This window comes from Syngnathoides biaculeatus, chromosome 15 (assembly GCF_019802595.1).
Source record: "Syngnathoides biaculeatus isolate LvHL_M chromosome 15, ASM1980259v1, whole genome shotgun sequence".
NCBI classification, from domain to species: Eukaryota; Metazoa; Chordata; class Actinopteri; order Syngnathiformes; family Syngnathidae; genus Syngnathoides; species Syngnathoides biaculeatus.
In genome coordinates this window covers 1,110,942-1,117,760 of record NC_084654.1, presented here as the reverse complement: position 1 = coordinate 1,117,760, position 6,819 = coordinate 1,110,942, and the positions used below count along the sequence as shown (strand labels likewise).

Genomic DNA, 6,819 nt, shown 5'->3' with positions numbered 1-6,819 from the left:
CTCAGCACCTCTATTTATTTTATGGTCAACAATATCACTGTCATTACTCTGTTTTGCCAATAGTGGATATATTTCTGCCAATGTTGAATTTGTCGGGGCAATAGCAGTGGTTATGAGTTGGTTAAGTGATGCCTTTGTGCAGGGAATACAACAGCATCCACACAATGCAAGAACAGCTGCAAACAGCTACAGAAACTTGGACAGAGAACACCAAATTTTTAGATTTGCCAAACTTTTTTTTTATTCCCACCACTCAGACCTGACTGATGTGTTTACACCAGAGTGGTCCTTCATCTTGTGGTTCAGGGTGCGGAGGCCTTGAATGGCCCTTGTGTGTGACCCATCAGGTGCTGTGATATTTGGAATAAACAACACTGGTCACCGAACATTGAGCAGTCGCCACCCTTCTCGGCCAGGAGCATGTCGACTGCTATCCGGTGCTTGAACGCCATGAGTAAGGTTGCAGCTGGTTGTTCCCTTATGGCAATAAAGCCTGCTTCCGTATAATGACCTAGTTTCTGTACATTGTAATGTATGTAGTTTATTCTGTTAACGTTTTTATTCAGAACTATCCATAACAAGATGGATTCCCATCCTGCAGCAATCTCGTTAACCAACTTATACTCTTCTGGTATGCAGTTGGGATGCCATTTGCATCAACGTATGTCAGATCTCCCCTTCGCCTTCGGGACAACTCATGGGGAAGTCCAAAGGTGGATGCGGCCAATTGTACATCCTCTGCTTTGGATGGAAACACAGTCACAGATAAGAGCAATGATACCAGTGCACACGTTCCTGCTGCATTTATCAGTGTGTCATACAACTTTTGACCAACACACCACCACAACACATCGCTGCATGGGAGCAGTGGGGCGGTTTGCAGGTGGATATCATGACACCTTGTTTTGGTGAGACTTCCCACCTTAAAATCTGTCCCTGTACAGCTAACACAGGAGAAATTAGCCAATGCAACATAAGTAGAAAATATAAATTTATCATTTACTGCCTCAGTTGTTGGATGAACACTATTCCATTTTTGACAAGTGGTGTTAGGAGTTGTTTTAGTCATTACCTCCAGGGTACATTGTGTTGGGATTTCTGCTGGAATGACACATAGTAGTGGCCAAGGGCCCACGCATGTGATGCAACTATAGTTTACCCAGTTAGCTGCATTCTACATTAAAACGGGCATGATGATTTCGGCAAGTATGCTAACCGATCTTTCGGTTCCGTTGATTTTTGTCCTGGGAAATGGTGGGAAACGATTTTTCGGTTCCCATTGATGGGAACCGGTTTTTACATGTACTTCAGAATAAAGCCTTAGCAGGCATGAGCATTTTGTCTTTTACGCTTAGCAACCGACATGTTTGACTAGCGTTTGAGTGACCCAGATATGAATAACTTGACCTTGCGCATGCGTAGCGCAGAAGCGGAAACCTGTGCTGTTTGTAAACCACACTGACAAAACTGGGCGTTTTGATCATTAAAAATAAAAGGCTTCATGGAGGTTCGTTTTATACAGATTGCGGTATTTCGTTGAGAACTTGTTTTATATGCCACACATGGGCGAATTTTATTAAAAGTAAGCCCTGAGATCTGGGAAACGGACTTTCGGTTCCGTGTTTTCTCAGGCTGGGTAACGACACAGTAATGGAACGATCGTTTCCGTGAAATGCTCATGCCTGTAATAACAACCAGTCGTTTCCCATTTGTAAAAAAAAGTAAAATAAAATGTTCCTCACGATTTTTCGGTTAAAATACTTCAACTCCCTCCATAGTATACTGACAATTTTTTATGGCATTCGAGTTTAAGGTAGTATTAAATTGGCAAATGGTGAGAAGAAAATGGGGGTTTCCTTTAGCATAAGCCCATAGATGGAATCCCCAGTAATTAGACTCTGCCAAGGAATTGAAAAAGTGCTTAACTGATTGACATACTGAGTCCTCCCCTCATGCCTCGGTGACTCCCGCACAGTTGTTTACCAATGTTATTAGAAATTAGGTTGCACGTCTTTATCTTATGTGTGGTAGGCATAGATGACTGAGTATAATTAATGGTTCTGTTGCTATGTATTTTTGCCAGCATTACAGGTGTCCAAAAATAGCATATGAACAAAAATATCTTTACGGCTGTCAATTTGTTGCAGCCCAACATGCTATCATATTATTTAGCCATTTTGAAGTCATGTCGACCAAGTCACCCCTTAATGAGTCAAGTGTCTTTTAAATCTTCACCAGCCTTCAGGTATTTTCAGATACTATAAATCTGCACCCACCGTATGCTGGACTTTTCTCACCTTTCCCTTTGGATGACTCAGCTGAGATTACCTTTTACAGTGTGTAAGGTGCAACTACATGTTTTTTTTCTGCTATTTTGTCCATGTCATTCAGCTCTTGCTCAGTCTATACCAGTGTTCGGGTAAAACTGCATATACAGTAGATGTTAATTCATAAACACATATAGGATGAAAAGACAAATGGCAGTAATAAAGTTATTAAAGCACAGTAACTTGTTACATTTTTTTTTTTTCTGATGGTGTAGTGCAAGGGTGTCAAACTCATTTCTCTTGCGGACCATGTTGTAGTTCGGGTTTTGCGTGAATCCGATGAACCTCTGAACCTCCTTGCAGTTCGTGGGGGTGGGCCACTGAAGAATGGATTCAACCTTGCTGGGGGCCATCCAACTTTCCCCCTCAGCTAGAATGAAACCCAAGAACGTGATGGAATGCCAGTGAAATTCACTTTTTTTTCTTCCTTTACATCAAGGTTGTGCCGCACGAGTTGCTGCAGCACAGCTCGGACATGCTCGACGTGGGAATCCCTGTCTAGAAAAGAAATCAGAATATGGTCAACATAGACAAAAACATGTTTATTCAGCATTTCACGCAGAACATCATTGATGAAATTCTGGAATACCGCTGGCGCATTGGTAGGCCCAAACGGCATTACCAGGTATTTGTAGTGGCCCGTGGGCGTTTTGAAGGCAGTCTTCCACTCGTACCCCTCCCTAATGCGCACCAGGTGGTACGCATTCCGTAAATCCAATTTGGTGAAGATTCAATCCCCTTGCAGCAGCTCGAAGGCCGTGGTGATAAAGGGAAGGGGATACCTGTTCTTAACAGTGATATTGTTTAGGCCCCAGTAGTTGATGCAGGTGCACAGGGTTGTGTCCTTTTTATTAACAAAAAAGAAGCCAGTTCCGGCTGATGAAGACGAGGGTCGGATAAGGACCCCGCCAGCGACTCCTCCTTATAGTCCCTCATGGTTTGGTGTTCCGGGCCTGTAAGAGAAAAAGTTCTCCCACGTGGGGGTGAGGTGCCGTGCAGTAATTCAACGGCACAGTCATATGGCCAGTGAGGCGGGAGAGACTTAGCCTTTGCTTCAGAGAATACTTCTTTTAAGTCAGAAAAGCAGGGAGGCACTAGCGACAAGTCCGATTCCGGTTGCGAGTCCCGCGGTACTACCGGAGCGACCAGCGGTCCCCCTTCGTCTGTGTACGGTGGGTTATTCGGCACAAAAAATTGCCTTTAGCTGAATAAGCGTACCTGAGTTGCTGTGTCCTAAATGTTTCCAAGCTCAATAAGTCAACTACTCGTGGGTTCGGGAGGTTCGCGTCTGACCCAGAGTCGATGAACTCCGTAACCGTACATGAACGTCCACTTGCGCTTAGAGTAACCTGAAGCAGGGACTGCGTCAAACTGCCCGCAGTGTAGTTTACATTCACCGGTGTAGACACCTTGAGTCTGGGTTGTGGTGGCTTGACAGGACAACAAGCCACAAGGTGGCCCAACCACCCACAAAAATAACATTTATCCTCTTGCCGGCATCGTTGCCACTCCTCCTTGACCCCCTCGACTTGCATGGGCTCCGTCTCGTCAACCTGGACCGGTTGGAGCCTGTGGTACGAGGTTCCGTCGGGCGTCTCCCTGTAGTGCGTCAACCTTCCCCTGTATCGCGAGCCTCTGGTCGATCCTCAGGTCAAAGGCAAGGAGCGAGTCCAGGTCTGTGGCCAGTTGCACTGTGACGAGGTGGTCTTGAATCCCGGGCGAGAGCCCCTGAAAGAATGCATCGAGGAGTGCTCCCTCGTTCCACCGGCTCTCTGCCGCTCTAATGCGTAATTCAATAGCGTAATACAAAAACTCTGTGAGATCAAAGAAGCCACCGCCTCACATTCTGGGGACACGTATTGAAATACCTGTGTCGTAGCACACGCAAAGGAGGTCCAGGTGCATCAGGTATTGGAACCGCGGCTCCATTCGGCTGTGGCCCAGGTCTCTGCTCTCCCCGTCAGGTCGGATATCATGAAGGCTATCTGGAAATGGTCAGTGGGGAAGGCGGAGGGCTGCAATTCAAAGTGGAGATCACACTGGGCGAAGAAGGGTTTAATATTACCCGTGTATCCACATGGTCCGCTGGGCATCCATGACAGGCAGGGAGCGGGCGCTGATGGACTTGTGGCAGTGGAAGCTGTTGTCGGACTGGTGTTGGCAGCACTGTACAGGACGAGAACCACTAGTCCAGCTGAGCACATATCTCCTGTAACCTGTGATTAGTCACCAAGAGAGCGGCTTCTTGCTCGGCAATACGTCTGCCTTGGATCTGCAGGGACTGACGGATAACAGCTGAGTCGGCTGAGTCCATGTTATGGCCAGATCGTTGTGTCTCGACAAGAACACGGGGTTGGACCCAAATGCACGACTCAGGAGACTTAGAGGCGGTTTGGGAAACATTTTTATTCAGTCCATTGTTGGGGATCAGTACACGGGAGGTCAGGAACGAAATCAAGAGATTGCGGGTACGAGGCATGAGGCAATGATCTGGCAAAGGCCAGAGTGTACGAGGAGACTTATTCGTCATAATTACGGGGAACGAGCCGCAGGTGTCCGCCTCACTGATTGCTGGCAGTGTGTGCCGTGTCGTGGACCGGCACAGCCAAGACAAGTACCATGACAGTATTATTAAGGACAGAGCCCGTATTTTAGCACACTGAAGGGTTTTGCCCCATGATGTGTACATTGATCACGAGGTAACTTTTTCATCAAGAAAAAAATAAATAAATCAAAGCAATGTTCTTCGATTATTCCCGAGATGCGTAAAAATACTTACGTTATGGATTGAGGATCAGAATCCATGTAGGGTTAATATCAGAATAATGTTCATAAAGGGAAAAGGCATGTTGTATATTCCTAACTTTGAAAGAGCAGAAATGCAATGATGCTGAGGAGGAAATAACTGTTAGCAAGAGCTACCTACAAATGCAATAACTAAGCACGGCCTCCTTTCATTCTTCATCATCCACCTCTCACAGTAATGGCAAGTACAGCATTTTATTATATTTTTATTTTAAAGTCTTTTATTTGTTTGTAAGAAGTCCCCACACCCACCCATTTTCTGAGCTGCTTATCCTCACAAGGGTCCCAGGAGTGGTAGAGCCAATCCCACCAGTCAACGTAATTTTTTACTTTAACGGTGAAAACCGATTTGCACAGAAATTCGGATTATGTCACCAGTGTAGAAATGGATCGGATCGGAACCGCCTCATTTCATTCTTCGTCATCCACCCCTCGCAGTAATGGCAAGTACAGCATCTTATTATTTTTTTTTATTTTAATATCTTTTATTTTTTTATAAAAAGTTCCCACACCCACCCATTTTCTGAGCTGCTTATCCTCACGAGGGTCCCGGGAGTGGTAGAGCCAATCCCACCTGTCAACGTAATATTTTACTTTAATGTTGAAATCCGATTTACACGGAAATTCGGATTATGTCACTAGTGTAGAAACAGATCTTGGTCGCAGACCAAGGAGTCCCTGCATAGCTATATATATATATGGCATGGTTTTAAGCTGATTATAGCATTTGCTTCACAGTTCTGAGGACCGGTGTTCAAATCCCGCCCCTTCCTGTATGGAGTTCCATGTTCTCCCTTGGTTTTCATGCACAGTGAAATACTCACCATGGATTGTCCATAACGAACACCAAATTCAAGCATAAATGTGTCTACACAAGCACTTGGCACCACAACACCCTAAGTGACAGTTCAATGATCGACTTTGTAGTCGTGTCATTGGATTTGCAACCGTATGCTTTGGACATTTGGGTGAAGAAAGGGGCGGAGCTGTCAAATGGACCTGGTGATGCTTTGGCTCCGACGGTGGGGGGAGATGCCGGTCCGACATGGGAGACCCAAACGTATTGTTAGGGTCTGCTGGGAACATCTGGCAGAATCTGTTAGAGTTTCAACTCCCACCTCCGAAAAAACTTTGCTTATGTTCCCTGGGATCCGGGGGACGTTGAGTCCGAGGGGACCATGTTTCATGCCTCCATTGCTGAGGCATCAGACCGGACCTGTAGCCATAAGGTGGTTGGGGTATGTTGTGGCAGCCTCCCCAAACCTGTTGGTGGACACAAGTGGTGAGGGATGCTGTCAAGCTGAAGGACCTTTTTGGAGTGTGGGATTCCTGAGGCAGCTGATGGGTATCAACTGACCAAGCATAATGCAGCTTCGTTGTAGCTGAAGCAAAAATACGGGCATTGGATGAGTTAGGTGAGGCCATGGACAAAAACTTCCTGATGGCTTCGAGGAAATTCTGTTCCCCCTTCCAGCGTTTCAGAAGAGAGAAGCAGTGCACAATCAACACTATGGAGAGTGAGGATGGGAAGTTGCTGACCTCAACTCGGGACGATGTGAGTTGGTGGGGAGAATACTTCTAATACATTATATACTACCTTATATATAGACGTTGGCATATGGGTTTAATTTGTCCCATGATTGAGCTCTTACCTCAGGTTTGTGTTCTTTCAAAGTGAATTCCCCCA

The 6,819-nt window shown here is 45.8% G+C and overlaps 1 long non-coding RNA gene across 1 annotated transcript; it reads right to left on the bottom strand.

Annotated features, from left to right (window-relative positions):
• Window positions 1–5,430, bottom strand: LOC133513671 (uncharacterized). The gene is made up of 3 exons (XR_009798567.1): window positions 4,393–5,430; window positions 4,196–4,312; window positions 1–4,107 (listed from the first exon to the last, which is right to left on the bottom strand). It is a non-coding gene; the product is annotated as an uncharacterized LOC133513671 (long non-coding RNA).
• Between the last annotated feature and the right edge of the window lie 1,389 nt (window positions 5,431–6,819).